At 39.2% G+C, this 20,820-nt stretch overlaps 1 protein-coding gene across 3 annotated transcripts in view; it reads left to right on the forward strand.

Annotated features, from left to right (window-relative positions):
- Window positions 1-12,680: 12,680 nt before the first annotated feature.
- The window catches only part of Gbeta13F (guanine nucleotide-binding protein subunit beta-1), a 69,150-nt gene continuing 61,010 nt past the window's right edge, over window positions 12,681-20,820 (forward strand). Inside the window, exon 1 of one of the 3 annotated variants that reach the window (XM_080285931.1) lies at window positions 12,681-12,835. The gene's annotated coding sequence lies outside the window, so the exon portion shown is untranslated. Of the gene's footprint in view, window positions 12,836-12,901; window positions 12,970-20,820 lie in introns of those variants that run through there. The other 2 variants (XM_080285932.1, XM_080285934.1) reach the window with 2 other exon arrangements.

The raw sequence follows: 20,820 nt of genomic DNA on the forward strand, positions 1-20,820 counted from the left end.
CATCATCATCATCATCATCATCATCCGGACTTCCTTTCCCACCCTAGGGCAGGGTGAGGAGTAGCAACGTCCAGACAGACCAAATTTGCCCAGTCCAATGGGCCACGCTTCCATTCACTCACTATTCAAGCCCCCGGAATCCTGGCTCCATCAGATACCCCAGAAACATTCACCACGTTCTGTAGCCTCACTTAAACGTATCAGATAGAGTCAGTCCGGACGCTGCCACGTTAAAAAGGGGTGCCAAATCCCTGATCATGCACTTGTTCTCACAACGTTCATCCAGCCAGCTCGATCTCTTGTTAGTTCCCCAGCCTCACCGACTTCCAAACCTCTCTTCCTCACACACTCATCCACCATATCCCTCCACCTTCTCCTTGGCCTACCGCGCCTCCTCTCTCCTTCAAATTCGCTCAGATGTACCTTTTTCACCATTCTATCGTTATCCATTCTCTCATGCCCATACCATCTCAGGACACTCTCTTCGATTCTGGTGTCCACAGACTTCCTCATTCCACATCTTTCACGAATCACATTATTTCGTATCCTATCCACTCACTGTACTCCACACACATTCCTCAGCAGTCCCATCTCCACTGCTCTCACTCCTGACTTTTCATTTTCATGCCACACCATAGTCTCACGTTCATATGTTGGCACTAACACTCCTTCATGTAAGCCTCGTGCAGCTGCAACACTCAAGCCTCTGTTTCTTATCAAGACTTTTATTGCACCAGCTACTTACCTTCCTTGTGTCACTCTACTTTCCACTTCTTTTGTACATTTTCCTCTCTTTTCTGTCGCTGTACCCAGGTATTTGAACTCACCACTTCCAGTCTCCCTCCACTCACTGTAATATCACACTGGGAGTCACCTTCTCTCTCAATAACCATCACTTTACTCTTTTCTACATTTACTTTCAAGGCACGACGCTCACAGACATCAGCATAACTCTGCACTAGCCTACCAAGTTCTTATCCGGTATTTGCAAGTAGTACTGCATCATCAGCATACAAAAAATTTGAGGTATACCATCCATCACCATTCATTACCAACGCCATCCCCCTCTCCATTACTCGTGTTTTTACTTCTGTCATCACCCCATCCATATATATATTGAACAACCATGGGGGCATCACACAACCTTGTCGCACGCCCTCACCGATCGTGAACCATTCACTTAGATGCCCATTTATCCTTACACTTGCTTCACTAACGTCATAAAAACTCTTCACGGCACCTAGCAGCTTACCATCTGCACCGTACATGCGCATTACCTTGCACAATCCTTCTCTGTCTACTTTGTCGTATGCTTTTTCCAGATCCATGAATGCCATAAACACCTTATGGCCCTTCTCACAAGCTTTCTCTGCTATCTGTCTCACCGCAAATATTTGATCTACACATCCTCTGCCACTCCTAAAGCCACCCTGTTCATCACTCACTAGGACTTCTGATATCTCTCTTTCTTTATAATAATTCTTCCATATACCTTCCCTACCACACTCAATAAACTTATGCCACGATAATTCTTGCGCTTACTTCGCTCACCTTTATTCTTGTACAGGGGTACATTCACAGCCTTTTTTCACTCTGCTGGCACAGTTTCACTCATCCATGCCTTCTTACATATCTTCAACAAGCACTCCATTCCGCTCTCTCCACTACGCTTAATCATCTCTGCATACACCTCATCAACCCCAGCTGTCAGCCGCTTCACAGCACTCTTCACCTGTGCGAGTGTCACGTCTCCTGGCACTGCATTCCTTCTCTGCACACCCCCCAAACCAATCACGTTTACAGCCGCTCTGCTCTCTCTGTTCTCATTCATCAGGCTTCAAAATATTCTTTCCATCTGATGCTTACTTCATCTCCATGGGTTAATAATCTACCACCTACAGCCTTCACACCATCACATTTCCTTTCACTGTCACATCTACATTTCCGCACCTCTTTCCAGAATAACTTCCTATTCTCAGAGTAATTTGCTTTCATTTTTCTTCTTAGATCATCATTTCATTCGTTCATTTTCCTCTTCACTAGTCTCTTTACGTGCTTCTTAACTCTCAGCTTATTCAGTTCTTATTTCAATTGAATCCCTATCCTGTAACCACTTTAGCCACTTCTTCCCCCTTTCCTTCACTGCTCTCTTAACCTCCTCATCCCACCATGCCGTACCTTTCTTCTTTGTTGTTACTCTTGCCACACCACACACAGCTTTAGCATTTCTAACAAAGCAATCCCTACATGCATTCCACAGGCTGTCCAAACCCATTTCCTTCCAGTTCACTGATTCTGACTCCTCCCCTACTTTGGTCCTGTAATCATCTGCCATTTCTTTGATCCTCAGCTTCTCAACTTTCAGTCTTTCTCCCTGACTGCTCCTCTCTTTCCTGATCCACCTCACTCCACTCAGCTTAATCTTGTATACCACAATCATATGATCTGACAGTCCACATCGTCCTCTCACGGCCCTCGTATCAGCAGCCATTCCCATCATCGACCTCTCTACGAGCACGTAATCAATCAGGATTCTTTCAACACGACCCCCATTCCCTCTATACCATGTATATTTATGTGCATCTCTGTGTTTGAAATACGAGTTACAAATGCACAACCTCCTCTCCTGACACATATCCTTTAGTCTCTTCCCATTATCATTTTCTCCTGGTACTCCATAACAACCCATTATGTCATCCTCAGAACCAGTGTCTACTCTTCCATTCATATCCCCCATTACGATCTCACCATCCACTCACTCGATGTAGTGCTGTTCTCGGGTGTCTGCCCTTTCCTCTCCTCCACCCGTCTTTCCTTCCATCCTCTTCTGTCTTTCTTTCCTTCATTCTTTCATCGTCCTTCTGCCTACAGGTGACTATACACTCCCTCTTCTGTCTTTCTTTCATGCATTCTTTCCTTTTCCTTGTCCCATTACTTCATCCAGCTCATCCCAAAACCTGCCTTTCTCTCTCTCCTGTCCTCACACGGTGCATACGCTAGTCATTATTTTCTTTTTTAATGCGAGGAAGAAGGAACCAAAGGCCATGAGCCCGCAATAACAGTTCCCTCCAAGAGAAAAACAAAATACAATAGAGAGCCAAATTCAAGATCCACTTTCACCTTCTCAAACTTTTCCTTTGATTAAAACAAGCAAAATAAATTAACATTTTTTAAAACTTATTCTTTTAGTGTTTTAAGAGGTAATTTGCTGGGAATCGCGCCTCCCCCCTTTTCAGAGTGCAGTGGATCCGTCCCTGAATACACACACACACACACACACACACACACACACACACACACACACATACAGGAGTGGGCGTTCAGGAATTCCCCCTCATTGTAAAGAAGTAAATAAAAAATAACTCAAAAGGCAAAGAAATTTTACGATTCCCGCCACAAAGTATTCAATTCACGGGATAAATAATTAGATAATAATAAATAATAGCCATACTCCAACGCCAGTGTTTTGAAATGCCAAGACAGACGCGCATCATGGCGGACAAGGACGAGGGTATTCAAAAAATCTAATGTTTTTCTCTTTTTCTTAACTTTGTGGGTTGAGTAAAAGACATTCCTTGGTTATATATATTTTTATTGAAGGTACTGAGTATAAAGGGCTTAAAAATATTTGTGTTTAAATGTTTGTTTATATATTTAAATCGTGGTACAATACATATCCTTAAATTTGTGAATTGTTTTGGCACACACTATTTCATTCGGTAGTGCATTCCACTGATCAGTTGCCCTATTTGGGAAACTGAATTTCCTTACGTCTTTATCGCCTCCCTCTTTATGCAGTTTTTTTGCAGTGTCCTCTTGCTGATGCTTCTCCATATGTTAAGTAATCATTTATGTCTATTTTCTCCTTCCCTGATATGCACTTATATAGCATTATCATGTCACCTCTTTTCCTTCTCTCCTGTAGTGTTGGTAGATTCAGTTTTTCTAGTCTTTCTTCGTAGCTTAGATCCCTTAAGCTTGGTACCCATCTTGTAGCGGCCCTTTGTACTTTTTCAATCTTATCTGTGTGTTTTTTGAGATGAGGACTCCAGACTACTGATGCATACTCCAGGGTTGGTCTGATGAATGATGTTATTATCTTTCTCAGCATGTCTTCATTTATATATGTGAATATATACATGTGTATGTGTGTATGTATATGTATGTATGTATGTATGTGTGTTTATGTATTTTTGTACGTATGTGTTTATATATGTTTGTATGTGTGTGTGTTTATGAATGTATGTATGTATGTATGCATGTATGTGTGTGTGTGTGTGTGTGTGTGTGTGTGTGTGTGTGTGTGTGTGTGTGTGTGTTCTTACCTAATTGTTCTTACCTAATTGTATTTTTACAGGAATGAGTCCAGCTCGTATTGTCCCGTGTCTTAAACCATATTTATCGTACATATCCTTAAATTTGTGAATTGTTTTGGCACACACTATTTCATTCGGTAGTGCATTCCACTGATCAATTGCTCTGTTTGGGAAACTGAATTTCCTTACGTCTTTATCACCTCTCTTCTTATGCAGTTTTTGCAGTGTCCTCTTGCTGATGCTTCTCCATATGTTAAGTAATCATTTATGTCTATTTTCTCCTTTCCTGATATGCACTTATATAGCATTATCATGTCACCTCTTTTCCTTCTCTCCTGTAGTGTTGGTAGATTCAGTTTATTTAGTCTTTCTTCGTAGCTTAGGTCCCTTAAGCTTGGTATCCATCTTGTAGCGGCCCTTTGAACTTTTTCAATCTTGTCTATATGCTTTTTGAGATGAGGACTCCAGACTACTGATGCATATTCCAGGGTTGGTCTAATGAATGATGTTATTATCTTTCTCAGCATGTCTTCATTTATATATGTGAATATATACATGTGTATGTGTGTATGTATATGTATGTATGTATGTATGTGTGTTTATGTATTTTTGTACGTATGTGTTTATATATGTTTGTATGTGTGTGTGTTTATGAATGTATGTATGTATGTATGCATGTGTGTGTGTGTGTGTGTGTGTGTGTGTGTGTGTGTGTGTGTTACCTTACCTAATTGTTCTTACCTAATTGTATCTTTACAGGAATGAGTCAAGCTCGTATTGTCCCGTGTCTTAAACCATATTTATCGTACATATCCTTAAATTTGTGAATTGTTTTGGCACACACTATTTCATTCGGTAGTGCATTCCACTGATCAATTGCTCTGTTTGGGAAACTGAATTTCCTTACGTCTTTATCACCTCTCTTCTTATGCAGTTTTTTTGCAGTGTCCTCTTGCTGATGCTTCTCCATATGTTAAGTAATCATTTATGTCTATTTTCTCCTTTCCTGATATGCACTTATATAGCATTATCATGTCACCTCTTTTCCTTCTCTCCTGTAGTGTTGGTAGATTCAGTTTATTTAGTCTTTCTTCGTAGCTTAGGTCCCTTAAGCTTGGTATCCATCTTGTAGCGGCCCTTTGAACTTTTTCAGTCTTGTCTATATGCTTTTTGAGATGAGGACTCCAGACTACTGATGCATATTCCAGGGTTGGTCTAATGAATGATGTTATTATCCTTCTTAGCATGTCTTCATTTATGTATGTGAATGCTATTCTCATATTTGCAGGCAGTGTATACATGTTCCGTACCTTCTCGCTGATGTGGTCAGCCGGAGATAGTCTGTTATTGATAATCACACCTAGGTCTTTCTCTCTTTCTGATGTTTATAGGGTTTTATTTCCTAACTTATAATCCCAATCAGGTCTTTTTCCACTTTTACCAAACTTGATTACATGACACTTGTCCACATTGAATTCCATTTGCCATGAACTACTCCATTCATGAAGTTTATTGAATTCTTCTTGTAGCTCTTTACAAGAGTCTGTGTTAGTAATTCTCCTTTGTATTTTTGCATCATCTGCAAACATATTCAGATAGCTCTCATTTCCAGTGTTACTGTTTATATCTTTTAAATACACTAAAAACATGATTGGTGCCAGCACCGAACCCTGTGGTACTCCACTAGTCACTTCTTTCCATGATGAGTAGTTTCCTCTTAGTACTGTCCTCATTTCTCTTTTTATGAGAAAGTCTTGCATCCAACAAAACAGTTTGCCTCGAATTCCTCCTTGATGGTACAGTTTCCATAAAAGTCTTTGGTGTGGTACTGTGTCAAAAGCTTTCTTGAGATCTAAATAGATACTGTCCACCCATCCTTCCCTTTCCTGTATTGTGTTTGTTACTCTGTCATAGTAGCTCAACAGATTAGTAACACATGATTTTCCTTTTCTGAAACCAAACTGTCTTTCTGTTATCATACTGTGTTCTTCTAGATGATTTACCCAAGCTTTTCTTATAAGTTTTTCTAATACCTTGCTTACAACACTGGTCAGTGATACTGGTCGGTAGTTGAGTGGATTTTGTCTATTTCCTTTCTTGAATAAGGGGACAATATTTGCCTTTTTTCCAAATATCAGGTAGTTTCCCTTGACTCAAGGATTTCTTGAAAATTAAAAATAATGGTTTACTTAACTCCTTTGCACATTCTCGTAATACCCAACATGAAATTTCATCAGGACCACTTGCTTTTCCTCTGTCTAATCTACTTAACTCCTCCTGTATTACTTTTTCTGCTATTTGTATATCTGGTAGTATGTGTGGACATGCGTGTTCCACATAGTCCCTCTCAAAATTTTTTTCTTCTGTAAAAACTAATTGGAAATTCTTATTTAGTGCTTCACAAATATCTTTCTCTTGTGTATAAGTGATTCCCTCGTCCGTAATGGATTGTATTATATCTTTTACTTTGGTTTTGCTTCTGATATAGCTGTAAAACAGCTTTGGTTGATCACTACTTTTATTTATTATATCCTCCTCAAACTGTTTTTGGGCTTCCCTCCTTATTCTTGTATAGTCGTTTCTTGCCTGTTTGTAATTATTATACGCCCTTTCACTATTGTGTCTTCTGTATCTATTCCACAACAAATCTCTTCTTTCTTTTGATTTTGTACATTCTGTATTGAACCATTTCTGTATTTTCTTATCTGCTTCTTTGTGCTGTGGGATGTACTTCTGGACTCCTATTTCATAAAATTCACAAAATTTTTTATATACAGCATTTAAATCTTGTCCTCTAAGCTCATTTTCCCAATCAACTTCTGTGTGTGTGTGTGTGTGTGTGTGTGTGTGTGTGTGTGTGTGTGTCTGTGTGTCTGTGTGTGTGTATGAGTGTGTGTATGTATGAGTGTGTGTGTGTGTGTGTGTGTCTGTGTATGAGTGTGTGTATGTATGAGTGTGTGTGTGTGTGTGTGTGTGTGTGTGTGTGTGTGTGTGTGTGTGTGTGTATGTGTGTGTGTATGTATGTGTGAGTGTGTAAGTAAGGATAAACGTAACATTCCAGGTAGTGTGGTAAGAGTGTAGTAAGAGGGACAGCCCAGCATCTTACACTGTCGCTGGGACTGCCATGGGATGCAACACGGCACTGCAACATCCGCCTACCTATTGCAACTGTGCATTTTGTGTAGGTATGTAGAGAAAGTCCTTAAATTAGTAGTAGTGGTAGTAGTAGTAGTAGTTTATTATTGTTATTATTATTATTATTATCATTATTATTATTATTATTATTATTATTATCATTATTATTATTATTATTATTATTATTATCATTATTATTATTATTGTTAGTAGTAGTAGTAGTAATAATAGTTGTAGTAGTAGTAGCGGAAATCCTTACAGTATTAATAGTAGTTGTAGTAGTAGTGGTAGTAGTTTATTATTATTAGTAGTAGCAGTAGTGGTAGTAGTTTATTATTATTAGTAGTAGCAGTAGTAGTAGTAGTAGAGGAAATCCTAACAGTAGTAGTAGCAGTAGCAGTAGTAGTGGTAGTAGTAGTAGTAGTAGTCATAGTAGTTTATTATTAGTAGTAGTAGCAGTAGTAATAGTAATAGTATTTCGGTAGGCTGAGAAAGTTCCCAAACACATTTTTCCAAGCGATTTATTTGTTTATCACCTTACTCTCCTTTTCCCTGTTACATGAATCGTCTCAATATCGTCATTCTCTGCACAAACAGCGTACAACGGGATAATAACCAGCCATATCCAAAAATAAATCGCTAAGGAAAAGGTGTTAGGGAGCTTTTTAAACCGATGAGAATACCAGCTAGAGTGTGTTAAGATCAAAGTGGTAATAGGCGAAGAAGGAAGTCAAAAACACCTCTTCTTTCAAAACTTTTCCGGGAGATGTGTAACAGAAAACGGAATATTTAGAGGGTGGACTTTGATGATGAGGGAAACAGCTTACGTCTACTGTAAAAATTGTACTTTATTCATTCTTACTTACCTAGTCAGTGGCAGAGCTATTGGGGGTAGGGGTTGCGAGGGGCCTGGGGGGGGGGACAAGCCCTTTAGTCAAACCCCTGATCCCCTGCTGGCTACCATTTGAATTTTCAGATTATTTTAACGAGTACACACTGAACTCAATGCCCCTATCTTGGCCTGCCATTTGTAAAGACTCGCTATGGTTCCTATACTTTTCTCATCTTAAAATCTGTCATCTCCGTCTTGAATGCTGAGTTGTAGCAAGAGTAAACGCTAGAATATGATGCTACTCAAAAAGAAGTTCCGTGGAAAGGACGTAGAGCCGTAGCATTGCCTTTTTCTGCCACTGAGGTACGTTATAGGAGCTGAAAAGGAACGAAGATCTGGCCTAGGTTAATGTGAAGGAAATATAGTGTTTATGTGGTTTTATAAGCTTTGTTGGAAGAAGGAACATTTTATAATCCAAGTAAAAGAGCGATAAGGAAGAATTTGACGTGGTGGTGAAGTGTGTGGTGACGAAACCGCCACGTAAAAGAGCGATAGGGAAAAATTTGACATGATGGTGAAGTGTAGTGACGAAACATCCACGTAAAAGAGCGATAAAGAAGAATTTGACGTGGTGCTAACGCGTTTGGTGACGAAACAGCCACGTAAAAGAGCGATAGGGAAGTATTTGACATGGTGGTGATGTGTGTGGTGACGAAACAGCCACGTAAAAGAGCGATAAGGAAGAATTTGACATGGTGCTAAAGTGTATGGTGACGAAACAGCGACAAGGAAGAATTTGACATGATGGCAGACAGTGTGGTGACGAAACAGCCACGTAAAAGAGCGATGAGGAAGAATTTGACGTGGTGGTGAAGTGTAGTGACGAAACAGCCACGTAAAAGAGTGATAAGAAAGAATTTGACGTGGTGTGAAGTGTAGTGACGAAACAGCCACGTAAAAGAGCGATGAGGAAGAATTTGACGTGGTGGTGAAGTGTGGTGACGAAAGAGCCACGTAAAAGAGTGATAAGAAAGAATTTGACGTGGTGCTAACGTGTGTGGTGACGAAAGAGCCACGTAAAAGAGTGATAAGAAAGAATTTGACGTGGTGCTAACGTGTGTGGTGACGAAACAGCCACGTAAAAGAGTGATAAGAAAGAATTTGACGTGGTGCTAACGTGTGTGGTGACGAAAGAGCCACGTAAAAGAGTGATAAGAAAGAATTTGACGTGGTGCTAACGTGTGTGGTGACGAAACAGCCACGTAAAATAGCGATAAGGAAGAACTTGACATGGTGCTAACGTGTGTGGTGACGAAACAGCCACGTAAAAGAGCGATGAGGAAGAATTTGACATGGTGTGAAGTGTAGTGACGAAACAGCCACGTAAAAGAGCTATGAGGAAGAATTTGATGTGGTGGTGAAGTGTGTGGTGACGAAACAGCCACGTAGAAGAGCGATAAGGAAGAACTTGACGTGGTGGTGAAGTGTGTGGTGACGAAACAGCCACGTGGAAGAGAGATAAGGAAGAATTTGACGTGATGGCAGTGTGGTGACGAAACATTCACGTATATGAGCGATAAGGAAGAATTTGACATTGTGATAGACAGTGCGGTGACGAAACAGCCACGTAAAAGAGCGATAAGGAAGAGTTTGACATTGTGGTAGACAGTGTGGTGACGAAACATCCATGAAAAATAGCGATAAGGAAGAATATGACATTGTGGTAAAGTGTTTAGTGACGAAATAGCTAAGGTGGTTTACGCTGATCATCTGCGTTTCATAACAACTAGGAAAATCTGGATGGCGTAATGAACAAGATTATTTGGAAGAGGAGGATCAGCGAAAGGAGGACAGGACCAGACTTCTGAATGAGGTGTGATATTTACTCTTTTCACCTTAACTTGGCCCAGATTTTCTTCCTTTTGCGGCTTATTTCACGTAGCTCAGTGGCAGAAAAAGACATTGCATTCTAGTCTTTTCACCTTAACTTAGCCCAGATTTTCGTCCTTTTGCGGCTTATTGCACGTAGCTCAGTGGCAGAAAAAGACATTACATTCCACTGTAGTCTTTTCACCTTAAACTGGCCCATATTTTCGTCCTTTTGCAGCTTATTGCACGTAGGTCAGTGGCAGAAAAAGACATTGCATTCTAGTCTTAACCTTAAATTGTCCCTGATTTTCTTCCTTTTGCAGCTTATTTCACGTAGCTCAGTGGCAGAAGACTGTGCAACGGCCCTACATCTTTCCAGTGCCCATCTTCGTGACTAGCATCGTATTCCAGTCTTTTTATCTTAACTTGTCCCAGGACTTCGTCCTCTTGCGGTTTATTTCACGTAGCTCGATGGAAGAAAAAGGCATTATTGCTACGTACGGCTCTGCATCCTCTCTATAGCACTTCTTCATGGCTAGCATTATAGTATAGTGTTAATATATTGATAAAACTCAACATTCAAGAAAGGGAGATGGTAATTTTAGGCCAGGTTATAGTAAAAATAAGCATGTCAGTGCGTTCATCGGTCCTTCATTGTAGAAACATTTTACTTACTATTATCTTATTTCTTTAGTAAAATTTAACATTGTCATATTATTTTATCAAGGAAAATAAACAACACTTCGAAAAATGCAGGGAAATCGAATACCATTTTCTCTCACGATTTTCGCTACATCCATTTTCTTTAGTGGAAGGGTGTGGTAATGCAGCAGACGAAAAGTTTTGAGGCGGGAAAATACAAACAACTTTAGCATCGAACGCTTTGAAGAATAACAATACGACAAATCTGGGATCTCAAAATACATGATATAATAAAGGAAAAGCCACAGAAATTATAGATTATTAGCTAAAAGTTATTAGTTAGGGGGAAATAGTGTTTTAGGGAGTATATAACAATTGTTTTCTGCGTGTGGTGTATCGGATATACTTATAAACTTTCTTAAGCTTCGGGCGCGTAATTTTGCGTGTCTATATTTCTCTCATAACCCACACTGCTTCCATAATTTCACAGCCTAATTGAAGTTATTAAAATTTGAAAATACGCCCAAACAAAGCCATTCTTGAAAATAATCAGCTGCTTGGGAAGTTTGATGTGTGTGAAGGAGACTCGATCCCTAGCAACTTTTTCTTGGTGATTTATCTTGCTTATTACTCTACCGTTCAATTGTACGTTACTAAAGCCTTTGTAACATCGCTATAGATTAGATAAATTGTATACAGAAATTAATAACGCGCCAAATGTAGAAAAAAATTGATAAGGAAGGGATATTTGACAGCCTCCTCAGTTGATATGATACACGGACAAGTGGAGGGAAGAAAAAACAGGAAAAAAGCTACATTTCTTTCTTGTTTTTCCCTCCCACCCATATTTTACCCAATTTCCAAAATTAATCAGTAATACGGCTTATTTATCGTGGAAATTGGTTAAGAAAAATTATCAATAGGGGTGAAAAGTGTAAGCTGAGACAAATAAGGCACGTATTCCTCCCAAGCACCTTTTCCTAAGCGATTTATTTTTGGATATGACTGGTTAATATCCTATTGAATGTAATTATGCAGAGTATGGCAATATTAGAATGATGTATGTAACCCGGGGAAGGACAGTAAGGTGTATGAAGCAAAATAAGTCGCTTAGGAAAAAGTGTTAGGGAGCATCCTTGTTGTGGGTGCATATAATTCGGTGAGTCTCCTTGGTTACTAGTTAAAATGCCCCTAATCCCATTCTGACTACATCGGTGGTCATCAGCCGAGTTGAAAAGGACTTTAAAAACAAACGCGCTATTGTTTAAGATGGTTTATAAATGGATGTGTGAGGCTTGAGTGGAGGTTAGGTTAGGTTAGGATAGATGAGATAGGCTTTGGAATCTAATAAAAGTAAATATCCGATGGGAAAATACGGCCAAGAGAAATATTCCCGATCATAACTCAGCTGACACATGTTAATTGTAATACTGAATGACTGTAGGTACTTGGGATGCTTTGTGGATATGAAGGACGAGCCCGAGTGATGGAGAAAATACAGATTCACATAACCAAAGTGATAATTAGGAGAGGAAAATACGACTAAGCAAAAATATTCTCGACAAATGGAAATACGATTTTTAAAAGTCGGAATCCCTTTAGTAATTAAATGCTACAAGGATTTGTGTACAGTAGTTATTTAAGATGTTTTATAAGTATCATTTTCAAGCTCGAGATGAGATAAGGCAGGCTTCGCAGTGTAACCAGAATTATACAAAACTGGAAAAGGCGGCCTAATACATTTATTCCCAGTGCTAATAAAATGCTATAAGGACTTGTTTATGGTAGTTATTTAAGAGGTGTTATAAATATGGCTCACTGGCCCGAGTGGAGCCGAGGCGGGGCGAGATAGTCCGAGACATGACGTCATCATTCCCGCACGGGGCCTTCGCAACCGTGTGCACGGAACTGACCCCACCTTAGCAATCAATAGAAAGACAAATATCTCTCAAAATTACAACTCCCATTCCGGCGTGGAGAGCACCCAAACGTTGGATATATGTTTCCCTGACCAGTGTTGCGCCCTGTGGATTTTCCTAGCGTAAGTAGAGGGAGAAATATGGGTGTGAAATAAGCGCGGCCGCCTTCGATCCAAAACACAGGAGTGGCCTGGTGGAGTTGATGTTTTGATAGTGGTGGGGTGTTCGGCTGATATCGTGGGCCGTATTAGAGTAGGTATGCTGCATGGTTCTGTTCCAAGTGAGGTGCTTCTAGTCCAGTAACGTCCTTAGAAGGGCCTGAAGGGTGTGAGAAGCCCGGCGGTGCTGCGGGGGGAAGGCGGGAGTGGTTTGTGTGGAAAGGTTGTGCTTGTGACGAGGCGGGTGCAGCGGCCATGTTTCCACCCGAAGTCCTGTCAAGTATTGTGGTAATTAAGCCCCTGCCGCTTCCCCGTGACGGTTTAGCTCTCGTATTCCCATCGTAGGGGATACACACTGCCTGAGGTGCGTGGCTGGGGGCAGAAAACCCCTGCCGAAGGTGTGAAAAGTGGCAAAAAAATGTTGAATGACGAGGGCAAGGCGAGTGTGGGAGGGGCACCCTTGGCCGCGGCTGATATGCCCCAGTTATATCTCAAGAATTTTCATGTCATATCCACGCAGGAGGACGCCTTGTAGTGGCAGTGTACTCCTTATAGCCCCAGGTGTACTATGTAATGGTTTGACAGCACAGGGATGGCGTACATCAGCAGAGGGTCGTCAAATAGGAAGCCCTCTGCCATCCTGTTGAACCATTTCCTCATTTGACAGCTTTCAGAATTTCCAGTGTCGTAATTTTGACCCAATTTTTCACCAGTGTTTTATTTTTGAGTGCTATGGTGGTGCAGAAGAAGTGATTAGCGTGAAATTTTTCTGTATTATTATTATTGATTATTGAAATACATGGACTTGGCTACAATTTTACTCTATAATTCTTATTTTCATATACTGAGATTTATTTTTTATGGTTTTGCAAATGGTCAACAAATCAGTTTTTCTAGTTAGGGTGAGTGAAGGTGGAAATGAAAATATGTGGAAAGGGGAATATAAGGTTTCCAATGTATGCATCATCTGAATTGGTGATTTTTTTACCAAATAAATGTTTTTTTTATTAAGATTATGGTTGCAGACTTGAAATTGATGGCCATTTTATAACAGGCTTTGCATTTTGAGAAAGATAACACTAATAATAAGCACACATAATGGGTAGAAGGTTTGAATATTTGCAGTTGTAATTTTCTCATCAAAATCTGGTTGCCAGCTAGAAGTAATAGACATTTCTTAGGTAGCTTAGTACTGAGAAAGATAGCATTCATAATAAACAAATTTAGGAGATGGAAGCTTTGAATATTCACAGATGCTGAGTTATCAAAAAATGGTTTGCAGACTAGGAATTAATAGACACTTCATAATTAGAGTAGCATATTGAGAAAGATAGCTTTATTAATAAGCGAATTTAGTATATGGAGACTGCATATTTACAGATGCTGAGTTATCGAAATATGGCTGCAAACTAGAAATTAACACAATATTTAGGTTAGGATATCGAGAAAGATAATATAATAAGCATGTTGAGAAAGATTACATTAATTTTAATAATATATGGAGAATAGAAACTTAGAATATTTGCTGTTACTTAGTTATCAAAATATGGTTGCAAACTAGAAATTGACACTTAATATTTAGCTTAGCATGATGAGAAAGATAATATAATAAGCATATTGAGAAAGTTAGCATTTATACTAAGCATATTTAGAAGACAGACACTTAATAGCTATGTGGTAATGCTAAGTTTGGCTGCCTGTAGATCTATATACTATTATTATTTTTTATTATTTTATTGATCAATTTAGCAGCATAAAATTGGCTAGATGTGGTATAGTTGAGTTGCTGAGAGAGATGTTTTTCTTGAAGAATAATTGGCACTTTTTATTTAATTATTTGCTTATTTCCTTTTTACTCTAACTTGGTCTAAAATTACCATCTCTTTATCCCTAAATGCTGACTTGTAGAAAAGTAAGACTGTGGTGCTAGTCATGAAGAAGTGCACAGTAATGGATGTAGAATCAAACTGATCTTTTTCTACCACTAATATGTGTGAAATAAACTGCACAAGGGTGAAAATCTGGGCCAAGTTAGAGTGAAAGGGGTATAGGAATGGTTTGAATGAGAAGGCGCTTGATTATTTATAGATTACAACATACCGGTATGCTCTTCAGTTTTTAAGCAAGAATAAGGTATGGTTCGTTCGTTTTATCCTGGCCCAGATTTTCATCCTCTTGTAGCTTATTTCACCAAGCTCTGTGGTAGAAGACATGGCTGTACATCCTTTCCATGGCACTTCTTTGTGACTAGCATCATACTTTACCGTTAGTCCATTGTTACAGCATCAAGATGGAGAGAGGGTAATTTTAGGCCAAGTTAGAGTAACGAGGTGCATGATTATAAGATACCGTCTCCCACACCTACATATATTTACGTACATATGTGTGTCTGGCACCCCACTTTGCAGATTGGCTAATCACAGTTCTTTCTAACTAACGGTATCAGTCTATCTACAGCCAGACACCGTAATCCCTTAAGGAGTGGCCATTTGTCTTGAGTTGGTTTACGGGAAGGGGCACTAACCCTCTACCATCCCTCTTAGGGAACATGTATGGGTTGGTTATATGGTTACCACCCAGTGTTGTAGTTCTCTACCTACCAGTAATCTAGACACGTTCTGGATATTTGGTTGATGGTATTCGCAGTCACCGCTTGATTCTGTAATTGAGCAATAGTTGAAGAGAGATTTAGATGCTTTGGTGTCCCTCAGTGTCATAAAATTTTTTGGCAGTAACAAGACCACAATCTGATAGTTCATTCACCATAACATTGCAGTGATTTTTTTCCTCTTGCACCCTGTTTCACGTATCTTGGTGGCAGAAGGAGACTGTATGCCAAGCTTCCTTTCCATACCACTTATTTGTGACTACCATCGTATACCACTGTTAATCTCTTATAGCTTAGCATTCAAGGTGGAGAGATGGCAATTTTAGGCCAAGTTAGAATGAAAAGAGTGTATTATGTTGATTCCCAGGGAGTTACTAGCTTGCTTTTGTGTTAATTCATTATATATTAGGTGTGGAAGAAATACGAAATATTAGGATAATTTTAAAACTGGTTCTCTTTTGGACACTTAAGTCAAAGTGAGAAGTGTGAACATCAGGGGTAGGGTTGGAAAGGCAGACCGAAAAGGACCTGGAACAACCTGAAAATGACCTTGAACAACCTCAGAGATAATGGACAGAATTGTGAGGCTGCCAGAGATTGAGCAGCATGGAGAGCTGCCATTAGATGACCTAGGCTGATACATGCAAGAATATTGGAGTCTTAAAAAGTGATACAATACGAAATATACAGCGCAATATTTTAGTGGCAGAACAGGTAGTAGTTAGGATCGTGTGAGGGAATTTTAGGGATGTTCAAGGCTGTTTTGTAGGTGTTGGTTTTAGGCAAGATTAAGGATTATGGTAGTTACAGCATTTTATAGTTTGTTGATAGGTTTACGTGCTGCATAGATTGGCACTAATGGCTTGGAATAGGATAAAGATATGCATTAGTGCTACAGTTTGTACCATATTAGTAGCTAGTAGGTTGTATATGCAGTGTTAATCATGCAGTTTGAGGTGTTTAGGAAGTTGTAGTGTTGTTGGAATGGCTTGGAATTGGATAAAGATGTGCATTGGTGATGAAGTTTCAATCATATTAGTAGTAGGCTGTATATGCAGTGTTAATCATGCAGTTTGAGATGATCAGGACGTATTGTTGTTGGTTTTAATCTGCGAATATGGGGCAGATATGGTACTGCATACTAGAGTGGTTGTCTTATGAGCATTTCAAACCATCATCGTCATCATCTTCGTGAGAGTAAATATACCCGGTATTTCGTGGCACCCTTTAATAAAATACTGTAATTAGAATATATCACTAGCTTGATGTGACTTCCGCCTCACTTTGAAAACATGAAGTGCTGATATGTACTTAAATTGTCACTGGAATTTGGACTTATGCTCCTTCATGTGTACTTGATGGACAAGATTTAATAACTACCATCTTTGTACACAAATTAATGTAGTACCAGTTTATCCAAAGGTAAATGATAATAGCTAATGCCTGACTGCTTCATTATAGCTTTTGTTAGGTGAATTTAAAAGACAGTGACCTTAGTAACCATTAACCTTGATAAGGCACAAAATTAAACTACTTTGTAGCAACAGGAGAAGGCATACCATACTTTTTTCCCAGGCTATATTACACATGTTGATGGATATGACAATGCACCTGAGAATTGTTTGTCACTATTGTACCTGTAGTGCATTAACTTTGCCTAAACTTTTAAATGCACTTACTAGGTCAAAGCTTCGTAAACTATTTTCTACATCGTATTATACTCTTGCTTCAAATTATACTACCATTACATGTAGGTTTTAGTCCAGACTCATTGCTATAAATTATTTGTTCTTACTGAAGATAAATTCACTACAGCGCATTGGAACCAATTTCTTCATCCCTTGTGATCATCTCTGACAAACTGCTGTCTCCTAGGAACCTATTTATAAGGGATAGTAATGACAGAACCACCACCAGGCTGCATTCTCTACAGTATACACACCCTATTCACTGTCCTTGCATACCTCTTTCACTACGGCCTCATGTGCTTTCAACCCATTTAAAAACCTTTCTGATATAACTTGCCGTAACTCCTTGCAGATATCACGTACTCCCTCCCTTCCTCACCAGCAAAAAGGAAAAGAAAAAGAAAAGTTGTGTTTGATGTGTATGATTTTCATTTCTGTGTATTTTAAATTGGGTGTGGTTCTTAACTGAAGTGCAAGATTTTATTTGAGTTCCAAGATCTGTTTGTGATATTCAAGGCCTTTATTGTTCAGTTGTGTGTGTGTGTGTGTGTGTGTGTAGCATTGCCCTACATATGGGTAGTGCTTGTATGGCAAAAATCATCCGAGACAGGACCCTGAAACCAGTTGTGCCTCTGCATGGAAACAAATGGGGATACAGTTGGTGGAAGTTATATGTGTTAAGGAGGGCGGACAGAACTTGGATAGGTATCTGAACTTTAGGGTGGAGAAAAAAGTTTGACAGTACAGGCCATGATGTTTTGACAGATGAATGGTGGAGATATTTTAGATTTGGAATTCATTGTGTGACAGACAGTGGCATTAATAGTGAATACCCAGTACCTGTATTTCATACCATTTTTGTTTTAAGTCTTAATTTATCTTTTCCACGCTCTAAACATTTGGGGGAACTGGTGCTGTAAGTTGTGTCTTGTTAGATAGACAAATAAGTACTGTACCGGTACTGTACTGTACATATATTCAGAATGATTAAAGAGTACTGGATTGCTATGGAGTACTGGTAATAATATTTGTAGCCTTGAAAAGTGTAATGACCTTTCTTTTTTTCCCGATTTTTCATTGCATCCCCCCAGAAAAGTTCATTCAATTTCAGAGACTTTTGGAACTGAAGTGCTGGCTTTCTTTGACCTGTGTCATTTGGGAACTCATTTTTTTAAGTTGAATATAATTGTGAGGCAGCAGGAATAAACCAAATGAAGGTACAGTTGTAATGAAGGGGTTAAAAGAAGCTCATTGCAATAGAAATTGGGTATTTTTTATTATTACCAGTATTATTATTATTATTATGCCAGTGATTGAGCAGCATGGAGAGCCTCCATTAGGTGACCAAGGCCGATGCTTGTGAACTTGTTGGAGCCTTTATAAATGATAACAATGATGATGATGATGATGGTTATTATTGGTGTTAGTTTTATTATTAGTACTACACAGTTCCGGATATATAGCTACGTGTGTGGTAAACTCCGACCTCCAGCTTAGCCTAAAAGCTATCTTATCAGCTGCCACTTTTTGTAGGATATATAAGACCTGATAACAACATCAGGTCACAGCTGCATCATACCCTGTGTATATCACTTCCTCATGTAGTGGTACGTTTGTGATTTCCTGTTGTAATGTTATCAGTCACGTATGGCTGAACTAGACTCCTCTTTCCTTAACTTGGTGCTGATTCTCGCCCACCTGCAGCTCATTTCACATACCTCGGTGGTGGGAAAAGACAATGCTACAGCTCCACATCCATTCCATAGCACATCTTCGTGACTAGCATCATATACTTGTGTTAATCTGTTGTTACAATCCCGCATTCAAGATGGAGAGATTACAATTTTAGGGTGCAGTGTTAATCTCCTGTTACATAGAAGTTTTCAAGATGGAGAGATGGCAATTTTAGGCCAACTTAGAATGAAAAGGATGTATGGTAGCATTAATCTAGTGTTTCAACCCAGCATTGAAGATGGAGAGATGGCAATTTTAGGCAAAGTTAGAGCGAAAAGGATGTAACGTTAATCTGTTACAACCCAGAATTCAAGATGGAGAGATGACAATTTTAGGCCAGACTAGAGCAAAAATGTTTAGTGTTAATCTGTTGTTACAGCTCAGCATTCAAAAAGGACAGGTGACAATTTTAGGCCAAGTTAGGGTGAAAAGCTTATAGTTACCATACCTTTTGATAACAGATGAAATTTTAATGCTGATTCTATTAGGACAATTAGCCTCTTGATTGATGCTAGTAATTTTCAGATTAAGATGAGCTTTAGATTAGATAGGATAAGATCAGCTAACTGGGTCACACAGGAGTATGGTGACTGGGGGAGGATAGAGGAGATGTTTGGTGATTGGGGAGAGGGGGGAGATGTTTGGTGATTGGGAGAGAGGGGGGCAGACATTCGGTGATTGGGAGAGAGAGGGGGGAGATGTTTGGTGATTGGGGAGGGAGGGAGGAGTCATTTGGTGATTGATGAGGGAGGGGGGAGATGTTTGGTGATGGGGGATGGGGGAGATGTTTGGTGATAGGGGAGAGGGAGGGGAGATGTTTGGCAATTGGGTAGAGGGAGGGGGGGATACATTTGGTGACTGGGGAGAGAGGGATAGAGTCAGGTGTTAGTAATTATTTTGAATATGAAATAAGGCCAATAGTGGGGTAGACATAGGTGTACTTCTGAAATTTAGAGATGTAATTTAGTTATAGGTATGGTCATGTTAGTTTTCAGGTGGTTACCTTTTCCTTGTTTAAAAAAAATATATATAATAAAAATTGAGCTTTTAAAACAAGTATCCAGCGTGATTTTAGCTCCAAATTTTTGTTATAATATTCTGCATAAAAGATTGTGGTATAATATTCTAATATACTTTTTAATTTGGCCCTCATATTGTTTTTATTTTTTCTTGAAGGGAACAGTATTGCGAGTGCCTGGCCTTTGGTTCCTTCTTCCATGCCGAAAAAATAAAATAGTTATGGGTTTTTTATATGATGTCTATGTAAGGGTTTTTAACATAATATTCTAATACATTTTTATCTCTTTCAGGTAAGTATGGTCAGGGTGTAGAGGTGTTGGCAGTGTATGTGCATTGTCTAAGGATTTACGTGTGTGTTCTTCATCGTCATCACTCAGAACCGATAAGTACCTTTTTTTTTTGCAGAGTTCTCTTGGTATGATTATGTTCTGTAGATTAACCAATTCAATCTGATGGTGTCTGATGATTTTCAAATATTTTAACATTTCATACAGTCCTGTGCCATTTGTATATTTTGCAGTGGTCAGTAAAGTATCTGTCTTTATCTGTGTATCTATATCTATCTATCTACTGTATATCTATCTGTATCTGTCTATCTCTGTGTTAGTTCATTGTTTCAGCTACCAGATATTGTTTAGGTTAGAGCATCCTTGTAGTGAAGGGTTTAATGGAGGCTGTACCCAGCTCCAAAGAGACAGGCTGACAGACAGAGGAGTAAATTATAAATACATCATCAGATTGAATGGTTAATGTTTTTGCAGGCTTCACTTTTGATCCTAGTGAAACATGGCAGCATTCTACTCTGCTTGAAGTTTTTGTTTTGTTAATTTCTCACCCTGCCCTTGGGTGGGAAAGGAGGTCCGGTTGATGATAATGATGATGATAATTTCTCTTTGTAA

This window comes from Coenobita brevimanus, chromosome 109 (genome assembly GCF_032717465.1).
Source record: "Coenobita brevimanus isolate Jiangsu-jjx chromosome 109, ASM3271746v2, whole genome shotgun sequence".
Lineage (NCBI taxonomy): Eukaryota > Metazoa > Arthropoda > Malacostraca > Decapoda > Coenobitidae > Coenobita > Coenobita brevimanus.